The 16,555-nt window shown below is 46.7% G+C and overlaps 1 protein-coding gene across 2 annotated transcripts in view; it reads right to left on the bottom strand.

Annotated features, from left to right (window-relative positions):
• SNX10 (sorting nexin 10) overlaps nucleotides 1–14,840 on the bottom strand; it is a 47,380-nt gene extending 32,540 nt beyond the window's left edge. Inside the window, exons 1-2 of one of the 2 annotated variants that reach the window (XM_083578922.1) lie at nucleotides 14,669–14,840; nucleotides 11,676–11,779 (exon numbers count right to left, since the gene is read on the bottom strand). The gene's annotated coding sequence lies outside the window, so the exon portion shown is untranslated. The remainder of the gene's footprint in view (nucleotides 1–11,675; nucleotides 11,780–14,668) is intronic. The other variant, XM_083578923.1, reaches the window with a different exon arrangement.
• Nucleotides 14,841–16,555: the final 1,715 nt, after the last annotated feature.

Here is a 16,555-nt window from a genome sequence, read left to right on the forward strand (position 1 = left end):
AAAGTGGCAAGCCTAAGTAATTAACACTGAAAATGGATTAACAACAACAAAAACTACTACTAGTACTACTACTACTACTACTACTACTACTACTACTACTACTGAGCTATATTGAATGTGATCTTTTTGTCCAAATTGAAAGGGGTTCAAAGGAAGGAAACAACAACAAGCAGGGCAACGGAAAGCAATTCTTATGAGCAACAATGGAAAGAACTGAGTATCTTTAGCCTGGAGAAGGAAAGGTTGAAGGAGGGACATGACGGCATTCTTCAAATAGCTGCGTGGTTGACACACAGAAGAGGGCACAGACTTGTTCCCTTGTGCCCCAGAGGACAGGGTCAGGTCTAATAGAAGGGTAGATTTGGGTCAAGCACTGGAAGAGCTTCCTGATGGTCTTATTAATGCAGCCTAAAATTGCATTAGCCTTGCAAGGGTCTTCAAGAGGTGTGCTTAATTAAGCCTTCCCCGTAGCTTTCTAAAGCCTCTTCTGTTATGTTCTGCTTGTGGAAGTTAACGATGCTTCTCTGACATAAGGTAAGGTGCATTGCTGAGAAAAAAAACTTGTTCCTTGAACTGTGGTAGGATCTACTCCTTATGGGAGGCCACAGGCACTATGAGGTTTAGGGGAGGAAGAGAGAGAGCAACTCTGCCACTTTACAGGATTTCTAGAGCCAAACTACGGTACTTCTCAAATTTCATTCCATGCTCCTGCTAAAGCCATGCTGTTAAAAAGCATATTTTAGATGGCTGTTTCCCCCTTGACCACCGATGAGAACATTTCCAAGAAGCCACTTCCCTCATTCATAATAATGAACTGAATTTATGCAGTTTAAGGAAGGTCATTTAAAAAGCGATGTTTACATGGTGCAAAACCCCGCCCTGCTTACATATAGCTGATCAACACAACCTTGGGCACAGGATCAGGAAGGAATTTCCAAGAGTGTGCTGACAGTGACACTTTCTGCTGCAAAACATGAAAATGAAACGGGACTCTGCACGCCGAGATGTGGCAACCAATTGACTCTTGTTTTCTTTTATTATTCAATGGTGGAAGAAAATTATGTAACATTTTGGCAATTCCAAAATAACTCACAATCTTTATGAAAATACTGGGCAAGGCATTTCCTTCCTCAGTATTCTTATCCCATTGCCCAAAGTTGAGAATCAGGAAGTTCAGCGTGGGCCCAGACAAAGCCTGGAGCAATCACCAAAAGAAGAAACTTTTCACAGTTTTGCAACTTTCTTAGGGAAGACCACATAACGGGGCTTCCTTTCAACATCAGATGAGCCTGGGAATAGGCCACTTTAAATACTGATCAGCTGTTTTTCAAGCTACAGGGCAATTTGGGCAGGGCAGAAAGCTTTTCTGCATGAGTCTTCTGTTGTGCTCTTTGCAAATGCGGGCTTAATGCATGTGTACTTAGGAACAAGCTCTGAAGGGATCAAGCACACTCTTGCCCGTTTGCAGCTGGGTGCAGGAGTTAATGAAGTCGAAAGAACAGCATAGGAAAACAGAGGCTTAAAATAAAGTCACGGGTGTTGCGCCGAGAAATGGCTAAGAGCAACAAATGAGAAGGCTGTTGATTCTGTCGTTTGGCGCCTCTTCAGGGGTCCAGCACAAGTAGGTGAGATGAAGGCAGCAGACATATTCCTGTTAGACAGATCTTTCCAAACTTTTCATGTTGATGACGCACTTTTTAGACATGCATCATTTCGTGACACAGTAATTCAGTTTTACTAGCCAACCAGAGGTTAAGCTAGGCATAGGCAAATTCGGCCCTCCAGATATTTTGGGACTACAGTTCCCATCATCCCTGACCACTGGTCCTGTTAGCTAGGGATCATGGGAGTTGTAGTCCCAAAACATCTTGGGAGGGCTGAGTTTGCCTATGCCTGGGTTAAACTAACCCCTTTCCAGCCCTGGGAGCTGCGTGGGGAGTGTTCGTGCGACACACCTGAACAATGCAGCCAACACACAGTTTGGAAAGGTCTGCTGTAAAAGTCTGGTGTACAGGAGCACCAGAAGAGGCATAAAGTCAGGGTTTTCCAGGAGCAAAGCCAAGGCACAGAGCTGCCCTGCAAGTCGGCTCTCAAAAAGCATGCAGATCTAGGAAATGGGTATTGGACATTCTTAACACGCAGTAAAAGGGATCCGCTAGACAGAAATGTCCTGCCTATAGGCTTCTCAGAGGCATCTGTTTGGCTATGCTGAAAAACAAGATGCGAGAGACAGTGTGTGGTCTGATGGTTACAGTGTTAGAAACTGAGATTTAAAAGCTGGGAGCCAAATGGCAACTTAAACCTCAGCTTCAGTCACCACAACGGAATGCCTAGGTGCCCCACAGACCAGCTGATCTATGCAGCTGTTTTTGGGTACCGAGCTCCTGCGCAAATCAATTGGCTTGCGCAGAACCAAAAAGCGTGTTTCGTTTGATGCCGTGCCGCCCCACAAGACAGCTGCCTGGCAGCTGCGCCAGCTAGCCAGATGAAGATGCTAGTGGCCAAAATGTGGTGACCAGACATCTCCAACTCCTTGCAAAAGGCTGCTTGGGCCTGTCATGAAATGTGAGTGGCACCCGGTTATTTTCCATCTCTGGATGGTTGGATTATGGCCCGGGAGACCAGGGTTTGAATCCCCACTCAGCCATGCAGCTTGCTGTGTGATCTTGGGACAGTCCCTGTTAACATTTCTATTCCACCTTAAGGAGCAGACGTGTGGAACTGTTGCGCATCACATGCCTGTTTACATTCCAGCACAGCTTGCTGGGAACTTCCGTTGCGTGTATAGCTTTTGCTTTTCCCGTTCTCTCTCAGAAGACGAGAGAGAGAGAGACATGTTTCTTTGCCCTGATTTATGATTAATAAATCTGTAGTTGTAGTATGCTTTCGCAAGCCTCACGCCTATTCTGTGTGCGCAGTTCGCTCTGCTGATAGTGTGCCTGGCTTTGAAGTCTGGGTCACTGATTTACGTCGGAGCAGATGCCGATGGTCTTCGAAGCGGGAAGACTGGAAGGAGACGGCCCAGTTGGGGCTAGCCAGCTGGCCTCCATGCCCTCTGCATGCTGACAGTCCCTGCCTCTCAGGCTAACCTACCCCACAAGGTCGTTGTGAGGAGTTTTTTTAAAAAAGGGGAGAAGAGAGAACCATGTACGTCACCTTCAAGTTCTTGGAAGAAAAGGTGGGGTGTAAATGTACTAAATAAATAAACAGCCTTGATATCAGGCCTCTTCTTCAATGGCCTTCTAAGAGTTTTGAGACAGTTCTCATCGGGCATAGAGAATGCTAGGAAGACCTCTCCTCAAAGCACGCTCACTTCATGGGTTCAGAAGAAGTTATAGTGACTGGAAACAATAACAAGGATAATCTGCTGTACACAGTTTTACAATGGAACAAAGAGATGCCAGAGGAACAATATCATCATAGGTATAATGTACTGAATTCATTACCAGCCCTTTTAACATCAGGTGCCAGGGCAGGTTACAACAATGTAAAATTCAGTACTGTAAACAGTTTAAAGCGGACAGCGTCAATCAATGGGTACGTTTGGTTCTTGGGGGTGAGGGTGGTGACAGACAAGCTCAGGGCTCTTGGTATTGCTGGTTAAAAACTTGAAGTAAGTTGCCCTGATTACATAAGGATATAGGGAGATTGAGAGATCCTTCCATAGCTCAATGAATTTAGCTCAATGAACCATAGCTCAATGAAGTTAGGGGTTAGGCCGCTCTCTTTTGCATTTGAATGGTGGGTGGAGGCTAGCACAGGATTCCTATCCTTCCAAGTTTAGCAATTGCAGATAGCTTCATGGCAGAGCGGGGATTTGAACCCTGGCCTCCCAGGTCTTAGTCAAAAACTTTAAGCACTACACCACTCCGGTTTGGGATTCTTTGGGGAAGGCAGGACTGGTCAAAGCAGTACAGTAGTGCTTTAAATGTATTGGTGCAGATGTGGCCTCAGGCATAATTATTGGTTACCTATAAAGGTAAGATGGACACGGGTGGCACTGTGGGTTAAATCACAGAGCCTAGGACTTGCCAGTCAGAAGGTCAGCGGTTCGAATCCCCGTGACGGGGTGAGCTCCCGTTGCTCAGTCCCTGCTCCTTTTCTTTTGCAATAAATGCCCACCTTCTCCAATTTTTCAGTACCCCCTCAAGGGTAATCCTTAGGGTTAGAGAGTGATGGGCAAGGACTGGAGAGAGACCCAGGTTCAAATTCTCACACAGTCACAAACCACACTACGAAAGTCACTATCTCTCAGCCAAACCTACCCACCAGGACCACTGCCGAGAAGATCTAGTGGAAGGGCAATGCCTGTCTTCTTGAAGGAAAGGAGTAGAAATGCAATACAGTGGTACCTCTGGTTACATACTTAATTCATTCCGGAGGTCCGTTCTTAACCTGAAACTGTTCTTAACCTGAAGCACCACTTTAGCTAATGGGGCCTCCCACAGCCGTCACGCCACCGGAGCACGATTTCTGTTCTCATCCTGAAGCAAAGTTCTTAACCCGAGGTACTATTTCTGGGTTAGCGGAGTCTGTAACCTGAAGCATATGTAACCTGAAGCATATGTAACCCGAGGTACCACTGTAAATTGTTTAATGAATAATTAGAAGGAGTTAATTGTCATTATAATAACTTATTTATTTACATTGGTGGGGTGTGTTCCACTTGTTTCTAAACATGCCAGTGCAATTCTCTTTATGCATTTCCTGAGCACATGTACAGCTTGAACTTCCCGCTTGCTAAAGGTTGGAACAGAAAATGCATCCCACGCCACACCGGTTGGGCAAGGGCTAAAAGGCTTTGTGAAAATCCTTCGAAGACAAACAACTCTTACAACATTCCAGGATGTTGTTTTTGGAACCCCTGGCAAAATATTTTTTTTGGATAAACGACACTTCCATTTCTCAACATACTATCTCCGCCCAAAGATACTAAAAGGATGATCTGATTCATTATCATGCATCCACCTGACACACGGGCAATTGGCACTCACACATTCCTTTGGTAGTTACCCAGGAGTTAATTGTTGTTGTTGTGCACATGCAAAATGACTGACTACTGAGTTTAACCCGGAGGCAAAAGAAGCTGGAAGAGAGAACCAGGATATTCACTGGAATAGTGTCACAATGTTTTTCTTTTCCGGAAACTTAGTCAGACTTTTAGTAAATAGGATTCTTTCTTACATAATGAAATGCATTGGAGCCAACTAAGTTTTACTCAAGAGTAGACTCACTGGAATTAATAAACCTAAGTTACTCTTTTCCTTTCATTTCAACAAGTCTTCTCTGGGTATGCCTAACATGAGATTCAATCCCTGTGTCTTGTTTTTCTTCTTTCTAAATGGAGTATGAGAATAGGGGATAAATTAATTTTCTCCCGCGAAAATCAAATGGTAGAGACAGGTGAGAAAAACCACCCAGGAATGCACACGCATTAACATTTTCCTCTTACCACTACCGCTGACTCACACATTAGTGATTTTGCCTCACCTTAATCTCTGCTGAACATCTAGCAAGATGGGATAAAGTAAATCACTAAGAGATAACATATTTTGGCTTTTGGACTGAAATTAAGCTTATATTGATGTCTGATACCTGCCTGACTGGAGCAGGATCTAGGTTTTTGAGCAGGTGGAGTAATGGTTAGAGTGTTTGACTAGAGCCTAGGAGGCCAGGGTTCAAATCTCCACTCAGCCAGGAAGCCCAAAGAGTGCCCTTGGGCCAGTCATTGCCTCAGCCTAGCCTACCTCTTAGGGCTATTGTGGGAATTAAATGAGGAGGTTAGAACCATGTATATACCATCTTGAACATCTTAGATAAGACCCACCTCACAGAGTTGTTGTGAGGACAAAATTGAGAGGCGGGGGGACATCACCTTGAGCTCCTTGAAGAAGAGGTCTACTCAGGTGAGCAGCTTAACATAAGAGCGGGGAGGTTGTACAAAACCATAGATAGATAGAATCCTAGAACTGTAGCGCGGGAAGGGACCCAACGGGTCATCTCCCCCCAATGCAGGAATCACAGCGAAAGAATCCCTAACATCCAAACTGTATTTAAAAATATCCAATGAAGGACAGCCTGCCACCTTCCAAGGCAAGTCTGAACAGCTCTTAACCATCAGAAAGCTCTTCCTAATGTCTTTCTGTGGAAAGAGGAGAAGCTGCGATAGTGGCTCCCAGGGGTGGCCCGTCCCATTTTGCCACCCGAGGCAAAACAGGAATTGTCCACCACCCCATCCCACCAAACACACACACACACTTCCGCCAGGGCACTCCAGATGAGCAGCAATGCCATGTGCCAGAACATCTCCCTCTCAGTGGCGGAAGCAGTGGGGTGGCTGGAGCACTGCCTCTTTCACTTCCAGTGCTTGAGGCAGGTTGTCCACCACACCTCATGGGCGGGCCGGCTCTGGTGGTTCCACATCTATGAAATGAACTATCTTGGGAGAGGGGTTTATCTCCACGTCAACTCCACACATTCCAGCCCTCCTATGAGTAGACTATTTCAAGGTTCAGGGTGGTTTTTTAGCACATGAAGTGGCTCTTCAGAACCGATTCACAATTCACCACATAAAAGCAAAGGAACGCCACAACCACAGCTACTGGTTCTCATGACCTGCCACAACAATTTCCGTTTGGGAAGTGTAGACAGACAGACTGTGTTTCCCCTTACAACAAGCTGGACTACAACTCCCATAATTCCCGGCCTGATCCCTGGCAATCAAAAGCTCTGCTGCCTGGAGCTGATTTAAGATGGCGTCCAAAAGAATCGGGGGGGGGGGGAGTGGCGTAGATATAAACGTCCTACATCTGGAAGGCAATCCCTGCTTTACAAACAACCCTGTGACACTTGGGACATCTTCATCTCTGAATGCATAGATGTGAAGCCTGAGGCCAAAAACAGTTCTTCGTTCAAGGCCTCACCCTTTGCCAACAGCAGAGGTGGAAGCTAAAAATAGCTCTCATTAATCCGCGCCCCATTGAAGCACAACTCATTGATAATAATCAACACATTCCATTTGCCTAAAGCCAGCCTTCAGCAACCTAGTGCCTGCCAGATGTTGATGGACTACCAATCCCATCAACCTTGACTATTGGCCATGTTGGCTGGGGCTGATGGGAGTTGGAGTACAAAACTTCTAGAGGGCACTAGGTTGGAGAAGGCTAGCTTCAGCTCGTGCATTAATAAAGGGGTAAAAGTAGTTATTTTATAAAATAAAATAAAAAATACTCGGTTTAAGGGGTTTCCTGCATGTCCTGTAGAGGGAAATGAGGGGTAGACGGGGACCATCAACATGGGAAGCTAGCCCATCTAGAGCAGGGATGTCCAACAGATAAATTGCAATCTACTGGTCGATCGCGTGATCCTGGTCGATTGCCCCCGCCCCAAATAAAACTCAACAACTTTGGGTCTTCCTCCCCCCAAAAAAGCTGAAAAGCTCAACAACCTTGGTCAATACAATGGGTAGATCACTGCCAGTTTTTGTTTTAGTGGGAGTAGATCGCAGTCTCTTGGAAGTTGGACATCCCTGATCTAGAAGGGGGGGAAATCTGACCTTAAACCTCCACTGCCTTGCGGGATATCTTCAGGAGAAGGAAAGGCTAAGGAGTAAATCCTTCTCAAATCTGGAGGGGAGTCCCTAAGACGGTTGAATGATGTCTTGTACGCCTCCTTCCAAAAACTCATGAAGCCAAGCTGGTGTCAAACGTATCGCTAAGTGAGGCCAAGACTAGGGGTCTTGTCAGGGCAGTCCCGGACCTCCAGACACACAGCCCAGCCTTGCACCCCAGGGAGGTCACTTCTGTGCTACTAATGCAACAGTTTGACTTCACTCCCGGAGGCGCACTCTACAGCATGGGTAGGCAAACTAAGGCCTGGGGGCCAGATCCGGCCCAATTGCCTTCTAAATCCGGCCTGCAGACGGTCCAGGAATCAGTGTGTTTTTACATGAGTAGAATGTGTGCTTTTATTTAAAATGCATCTCTGGGTTATTTGTGGGGCATAGGAATTCGTTGTTTTTTCTTTTTTTTCAGAATATAGTCTGGCCCCCCACAAGGTCTGAGTGACAGACCTGCTGAAAAAGTTTGCTGACCCCTGCTCTACAGTCTCTCGAGACAGACCGATGTCAACAACCTTTTACAATGGCTTCCTTAGCAATGGCTATATAAGGTTATAAGCCAAGGCCATGATTTGCCCTCCAACCTCTAGTTAAGGGTTGGTCCCAGTCAGCTCACCTGGTCCGCCCCGCAATGTCTCTCTCAGGCAGGCTATAAGTTTAGCCAAAAAAGGCAACATGGTCTCCAGGCTTCCCTTGACTTGTTTCCTGAGGCTGTCGAAACAGATGTTTAACCCACATGTTTAGTGCTTGGACAGGAAAGGATCTGGCCCTTTTGCGATGGTATGTCTGAGCTACTGTTTTCAGAAGGGTGCAGGGGAGGTATGATTTGGCAAAAATTGGGAGGAGTCAGGGGTAGGACTGGTGCATTCATTAAAGGTAAAGGGACCCCTGACCATTAGGTCCAGTCGTGACCGACTCTGGGGTTGCAGCGCTCATCTCACTTTACTGGCCGAGGGAGAAAGCGTACAGCTTCCGGGTCATGTGGCCAGCATGACTAAGCCGCTTCTGGCGAACCAGAGCAGCGCACAGAAATGCCGTTTACCTTCCCGCCGGAGCAGTACCTATTTATCTACTTGCACTTTGACGTGCTTTCGAACTGCTATGTTGGCAGGAGCAGGGACCAAGCAACGGGAGCTCACCCTGTTGCGGGGATTCAAACCGCCGACCTTCTGATTGTCAAGTCCTAGGCTCTGTGGTTTAACCCACAGCGCCACCCACATCCCTGGTGCATTCATTAAGGCCCCCTAAATTAGCATCATAACTGAGACCCTAACATGAGTCCTAGGTCTTCCTTGGTCACTCCTTCCTTCTAGCAACTGCGCCCATGGCACACTGTAGAAGACAAATGCAAGGTCCCCAACTGCAGAGCCACTTGCAAAGTAATTCCTGTGAACCGACTCCCAAGGGAAAGAGGAAGCAACAGCTTAGGGCACTGTAAAGCCAGGAGAAATACCTCTTCGCCTGAGACTGCGTCATCTCTCTATCCGTAATTACTCCACTGTGCTCAGGGCTACTTCAGATTTTCCACGCTTCTGACTAATGCCAAACAATTATTTAGGTAAGTGTGGGCCTGCCAGTGGCAGCATGCAATGAAGAAGCCATGAGAATTGGTGAAATCCATCACGAAAGGTAAAAAAGGAGAAGCAACGGCTTGCTGAAGGAGCAATAGAGTAGGGGGAAATGGAAGAATACTACAAGACAGTGTCTGGGTGGCCACAGGTTCCCCATCTCTCTTTCTCATGCACAAGCAGAATGGTGCAACACTCCTGCCTGGACCACAGGCAAAGGTACCAATCGTACGCATGCTTAGAATAAAGGAAAACACAGAGAAAGCTCCTTGGAAAACCATGTTGCAGCAACATGTGGCAAACTCTGGTATACCCAAACCATAATTTGCTCTTCAATCAGCCTCTCAAACCAGTGTCAAACTGTTGTCTGGGATCCTGGTTTAAGAGTAAACAATGACTACAGCAAACCAGAAACTGCTGCCTTTGAACGCAACTACAAACTCTGGCTTGCCAACAAACAAGAAGTCAGTTTAGAAACTGCAGCTTGTGAAGGGAGGAGGACGAGGGAACATGTGCGCCTGAGGCTCCCGGAGACTCTGCTTGTGCACTGTAACACGGGGGTGGAGAACCTTAGAAACCGCCAGATGTTGTTGAACTACAACTCCCATCATCCCCAGCAGGCATGGTGAATGGTCAGGGATGATGGGAGTTGTAGTTCAGCAAAACCTTCAGGACCAAAGGTTCCCTACCCCTGATGTAATGCCTGCCAGAGTATTACTTCCAATTAGGGGTATTACTTCCAATTAGACCAACCTAAATAAATTAAATTTTATTCCATGGATTGTTAACTCTTGACTGCAAAAGTATTTATCTTAGGCTGCCTATACAGCCACCGTCCATAGCTTTTATTTTTGTTACAGACAGATGCCAACAAAAAAAAAAGTATTGCTTGCTATTATCTAAATGCCACTCCTGTTCATGTATTTGACTTGGACAAGCAAATGTCCCAGAATCAGAAAAAGCACAGCCATAAGCATTATCTAGTTAGAACAGTTCCTCTTACTAGTGTCAATGGGTACAAAATTGAGCAAGAGGCAAGAAGACACATTCCTTTGACTTATTTATTTATTCCTTTTGACTTATTTGCTTGCTAATGAGGACAGACCAGTTGCCTCCATAGAATAGCAGACCATGAGAGTAGAATCACAGATCTGGGGTGCTTGGCACCTGACTTTTCTCCTACAACACCCATCAACTAATTTCCTGAAATGTTGGCTGGGAACAGCTAAGGAATTTTTGAAGAACAGCTAAAACAAACAGCCTCCTCAGTCTGCTTCCTGCTGATAGCATCACCACCTACTCCAGGGGTGGGAAACCTGTGACCTTCCAGATGTTTTCCTTTCCAGATGTTTTCATAGAATCATAGAGTTTAAGGGACCCTGAGAATCACCTGCAATACAGGAATATGCAGCTGTCCCTGATGCAGGAGCAGGGACCGAGCAACGGGAGCACACCCTGTTGCGGGGATTCGAACCGCCGACCTTCTGATCGGCAAGTCCTGAGCTCTGTGGTTTAACCCACAGTGCCACCCACGTCCCTGGTGCATTGATTAAGGCCCCCTAAATTAGCATCATAACTGAGACCCTAACATGAGTCCTAGGTCTTCCTTGGTCACTCCTTCCTTCTAGCAACTGCGCCCACGGCACACTGTAGAAGACAAATGCAACGCCTCCTACTGCAGAGCCACTTGCAAAGTAATTCCTGTGAACCGACTCCTGTAGAGGCAGGAGAAATATGTCTTCACCCGAGAGGTCCATATATAGCAACTCCCTAGTGGTCCCAGGCCCTAAGGAAGTTAGATTAGCCTCAACCAGAGCCAGGGCATTTTCTACACTGGCTCCGGCCTGGTGGAATGCTCTGTCTCTTGAGACCAGGGCCCTGCGGGATCTGATCTCTTTCCGCAGGGCCTGTAAGACAGAGTTGTTCCACCTGGCCTTTGGCTCAGAATCAATTTGATTCCCTCCCCCTCTTTCTTTCTCCTTTCTCCTTCTATGAAGAGATTGCTCCCTAATTGTTTTAATGTTGTATCTTAATCTTTTAAATTGAATTTTAATCAACTTGTTTTTATTATTGGTTGTTAGCCGCCCTGAGCCTGGTCTTGGATGGGGAGGGCGGGGTATAAATAAAAATTTATTATTATTATTATTATTATTATTATTGAGATAAAACCTGCAACCTTGGCATTATCAGCACCACACTCCAACCAACCAAGCTATCCAGCCCTTCCTGGACTACAACTCCCATCAGCCTCTTCCAGCATGGCCAATGGTCAGGGAGAATGGGAACTGCAGCAACATCTGAATGGCCACCAGTTCCCCATCCCTGGCCTATTCTGTGACCTAGGGCTCCTGACACTCGCAGCAGTTCCCTTTCTGTAAATGCCCACAACTTTCATTACTTGCCGTGGCAGCAATGCATATTATACCATATGTATCAACACAGTAATCTCAAAAAGGAATATAAATCTCAAGGCATCATTGAGTACTTACCCAGGGTTAAAGGGAGCTTGTTTTGCACACGCAACCTTGTTGATGGGATTTAGCAGGCAACGACCCAAAGCGGATCAGTCAAAACTTCAAATGTTTGTTGAAAACTACAAAAGATGCAATATAAGCGCATTAGTTGCTGGTACGCGAGACCATTTAAATTGTAGCTATTTCAAACGCGCTATAGTTTCCACTGATGGAAAATACTCAACAGGTAAGCTCCAGGTTGTTGCTAAATTCTCAGTCATATTATACAATTATTATACAATGCCCAATTGCACAAGATGCCAAAGTTGTTTTGCTTAACCTTTTAACTTTGAAGAATCCCACAGGTCCACATAGGGAGCTTTGGTTCAGTTTATTGCTAGCTGCCCAGCTGTGTTTGACCAGTAAGTGGAAGTCACCTAAGCCCAGTGCAAACTGTCAACGCTACAGCAAACAGATGCAGGGCAGCAGTTCTCAAAATTATGGTCCACAAACCACTGTGGCCTACAATGTGCTTGTGGATGTGTGGTTGAAGATCAGAGATGGCACACCCGTTGCAATAAACAGCTGTACCGATTTATTTGTTTTAATTAAAACACATTTATTCAAAAGTTACAATGCAGCTTTGTCCACCGCCATAGTATCACAGAATGATCACTCCAGTCCTCAATCCCTCATCACTGTCATGTTGGTTTATCAAATGGAATTATAGAGTCACAGAATTGTAGAGCTGGAAGGGACCCCAAGGGTCATCTAGCCCAACCCTCTATACTGCAGGAATCTTGACTAGATCATCCATGACAGATGGCCATCCAACTGCTGCTTAAAAACCTCCAAGGAAGGAGAGTCCACCACCTCTCTGAAGGGAGACCCTCAAAAGGATCCCAACTACTGATCTAATTTACTAGATCAGTCTGATTTTTTGCTTCTATTATTCCTTATATTGTGCTTCATTGTATTACAGTTTGGATTCTACAGCATACAATAAATACAATCTATAAGAAAAAAAAGAAGCAACAAAAATACAATTAATGGTCGTACAGCCATCTAGCACAGTACATTGCAATTGCTGTCAAAAGCAGAAAACTCATTGTGTGGGCTACAACGGAATGTCTAGGCAACTTTTTTGCAGTGAAATGTATTATCATTATTAATTTCATTTTCATAACGCTTTATATTTTAAAAAGAAAATATTTCAAAGCAGTTTGCAACACATTAAAACATCAGATAAAGCAATCCAGAATAAAACAAATGCAAGCTTCAAGGAAAATATTTCAGATCCTTCTCTGACAATTTGCTTTCCCCATATTTATTTACCCACTTGATTTCTAGAGCTGCCCCACGGCAGAAGTTCTCTAGGAAGCCAATATAGTTTTGATGCAGAAATTTAAAAGCAAGATCCAAGAAGCGTAGAATCCTAATATCCCCTCTTCCTTCAGCTGATTTCCACTCTTCACCTACCTAAATTTTCAGGAAGAGTCTGTTCCATCTCCCTTTCAGTCTAAATGCATATTAAATATTTGAATACTGTTTGGCATCCCACTTTTCCTTATTCCAGTCAGCCCATTTTTATTCTATTTTGCAACAGCATTTATTTGTGTGTTTTTTAAGCATAATATTGATTAGAAATGTGATTGCTTTCCATAGGTCTCTCATTTTGTTTTTATTCTTCTTTATTTTTTACGTATATATACCACCCTATATCCAAAGTTCTCAGGGAGGTTCACAACATAAAAATGCAAAATGAAAACACAAATATTAATGTCTGGATGTTGTTTGGCACCCAATTTACTCAAGACAGTCCACGCTGGTTGTATTTTGTATTGGCGATCATTTTTAAAATTTTGATATCCATTAGAAATTGTGACTGCATCTTCCAGAAAAAACTGGGAAAGACCCCTCTATGAAACTCTGGGGAGTCCCTGCTGGCCAAAAGAGATAGCACAGAGCAAGGGGGATCAATGGCATGATTTAGTTATAAGGCAGCTTCTTAAGTTCCTAAAATAGCGATGGAGAACCTGTAGCCCCCCTGTAAGTTGCTGGACTCCCAAAGTCCATCAACCGCCAGCCAGTAGGGCCGATGGGCAGTAAGGATATAAACTGGCTTCCAGCAGCAACCTTTGAGAGCCATCACATCCCAATTCCCACCCTTACCCTAAAGAGACTAGTGTGCCTGTGGAAATGACCTGGAACACATCCAAACCTAAAAGCATGCACAACCTTCCTATCACTTCCAGCGCAAGGCTTTTCGTCACCCCATCAGCTGTGACAAATGCCAGGCTGGGCACGCCTATGAGGTGACCCACAAACTGACCTCGTGCATTTTCCTCTTTGCTAAAGAGCTTTAATCTCCAGAGGTGAATCACAGCGACGTCCCAGCAGGACGAGCAAAGGCAGCGTTGTTGTTCATAGAATCATAAGAGTTGGAAAGGGGCACAAGGGTCATCTAGTCCAACCCCCTCACCCAACATGGGGCTCAAACCCATGACCCTGAGATTAGGATTCTCATGCTCTACCTACCAAGCTACTACTACTACTACTATTCTCCTGTATTCACTTTTTCACCCTGGGCACCAGCAACGCGCTTAAAACAAAGGCACCCTAGCCAGAAAGCCACTAGATCTCTCTAAAAAAAGATCCCCCCGGGGCTCTTCTTAAAGCCTCCTGCCCTAAGCGGACTGAGAACCGGGGGACGTGGGTTTGAGCCCTACGATGGGCAAACGATTCCTACGGGGGGATGGACTAGATGACTTTCAGAGGGCCCTTCCAATTGTATGATTCCTGCCGCTGCCTTCCAAGGAGGCATCGCTAGCGGTCTGAAGCGGGTCGGGGAGAGATCGGTTTAAGTCAACCCCCTGGGGGGGGGTGGCGGCGGGAGAGAGACCATCTCCAGGACCAGCCCTGGGGGAAAGACCCGGTTCCGACGTCCTCGTTCCCGTAGAAACCGAAACCGCGAGGCAAGCCGAGGCGCTTTTGCCCTGCCTGGTGGGGCTGCTTCTCGGGGGACTTACCTAGGCGCCGTTTCCCGCAACGAGACCGGCGGCAGCAACAGCAGCCCGAGATTGTGCGCTGCCGTCGCTAAGACGCGCCGACGAATGAATAAAAAGCAGCCGCCGAGGCGACTTCGGGGCAGGAGCGAAGAGCTCGCAGACACGTGATCGCCAGCCAGCGGAGGAGGAGGAGGAGCCGCGGAGGGCGGCGTCACGTGATGCGATTGCGACGAGAAGTGGGGGAGGCGGGAGGGATAACAATGGAAGGAGGCCGGGAGAGCGGCTGGCCTGATCGGAAAGACCAGGAGGAAGGCGGGGGGGCCGGGGAAATGAAAGGGAAGCAGGATTGCAGCCCGTCTGGGTCCCGCAAGTTTGATAAGGAGGCGCCGAGGGCTTGGGAAGATGAATTCAGTGGGGAAATGCTTTATTTAGCAGACTCCACTTTTTTAGCGCTGCACATTTAGCAGGTATTTAGCAGAAGTCACATTCATATATATGTATATATATGTATATGTATACATATGTATATGTATATAGGTAAAGAGACCCCTGACCATTAGGTCCACGCATATATATATAAAGGTAAAGGGACCCCTAACCATTATGTCCAGTCATGACCAACTCTGGGGTTGCGGTGCTCATCTCGCTTTATTGGCCGAGGGAGCCGGCGTACAGCTTCCAGGTCATGTGGCCAGCATGACTAAGTCGCTTCTGGCGAACCAGAGCAGCGCACAGAAACGCCGTTTACCTTCCCACCACAGTGGTACCTATTTATCTACTTGCACTTTGATGTGCTTTTGAACTGCTAGGTTGGCAGAAGCAGGGACCGAGCAACGGGAGCTCACCCCGTCGCAGGGATTCGAACCGCCAACCTGATCAGCAAGTCCTAGGCTCTGTGGTTTAACCCACAGCGCCACCCGTGTCCCTGTCCCCTATATATATATATGTGTGTATATGTATAAACAGAACTGTTTCCTAGTTCTGCTGGATCTCTCAGCAGCGTTTGATACCATCGACCATAACATCCTTCTGGACCGTCTTGAGGGGCTGGGAGCTGGGGGCACTGTTATACAGTGGTTCCGCTCCTTTCTCTTGGGCCGTGTTCAGAAAGGTGTGGGGGGGATGAGTGTTCAGACCCCTGGGCTCTCACTTGTGGGGTGCCTCAGGGTTCTGTCCTCTCCCCCATGCTTTTCAACATCTATATGCAGCCGCTGGGAGAGATCATCAGGGGGTTTGGGCTGGGTGTTCATCAGTATGCGGATGATACCCAGCTCTACCTCTCTTTCAAATCAGAACCAGTGAAGGCGGTGAAGGTCCTATGTGAGTGCCTGGAGGCGGTTGGAGGTTGGATGGCGGCTAACAGATTGAGGTTGAATCCTGACAAGACAGAAGTAGTGTTGTTGGGGGACAGGAGACGGGCAGGTGTGGAGGATTCCCTGGTCCTGAATGGGGTAACTGTGCCCCTGAAGGACCAGGTGCGCAGCTTGGGAGTCATTTTGGACTCGCAGCTGTCCATGGAGGCACAGGTCAAATCTGTGTCCAGGGCAGCTGTCTACCAGCTCCATCTGGTACGCAGGCTGAGACCCTATCTGCCTGCGGACTGCCTCGCCAGAGTGGTGCATGCTCTGGTTATCTCCCGCTTGGACTACTGCAATGCACTCTACGTGGGGCTACCTTTGAAGGTGACCCGGAAACTACAACTAATCCAGAACGCAGCAGCTAGACTGGTGACTGGGAGCGGCCGCCGAGACCACATAACACCGGTCTTAAAAGACCTACATTGGCTCCCAGTACGTTTCCGAGCACAATTCAAAGTATTGGTGCTGACCTTTAAAGCCCTAAACGGCCTCGGCCCAGTATACCTGAAGGAGCATCTCCACCCCTATCGTTCTGCCCGTACACTGAGGT

This window comes from Podarcis filfolensis (assembly GCF_964270895.1).
Source record: "Podarcis filfolensis genome assembly, chromosome: 12".
Lineage (NCBI taxonomy): Eukaryota > Metazoa > Chordata > Lepidosauria > Squamata > Lacertidae > Podarcis > Podarcis filfolensis.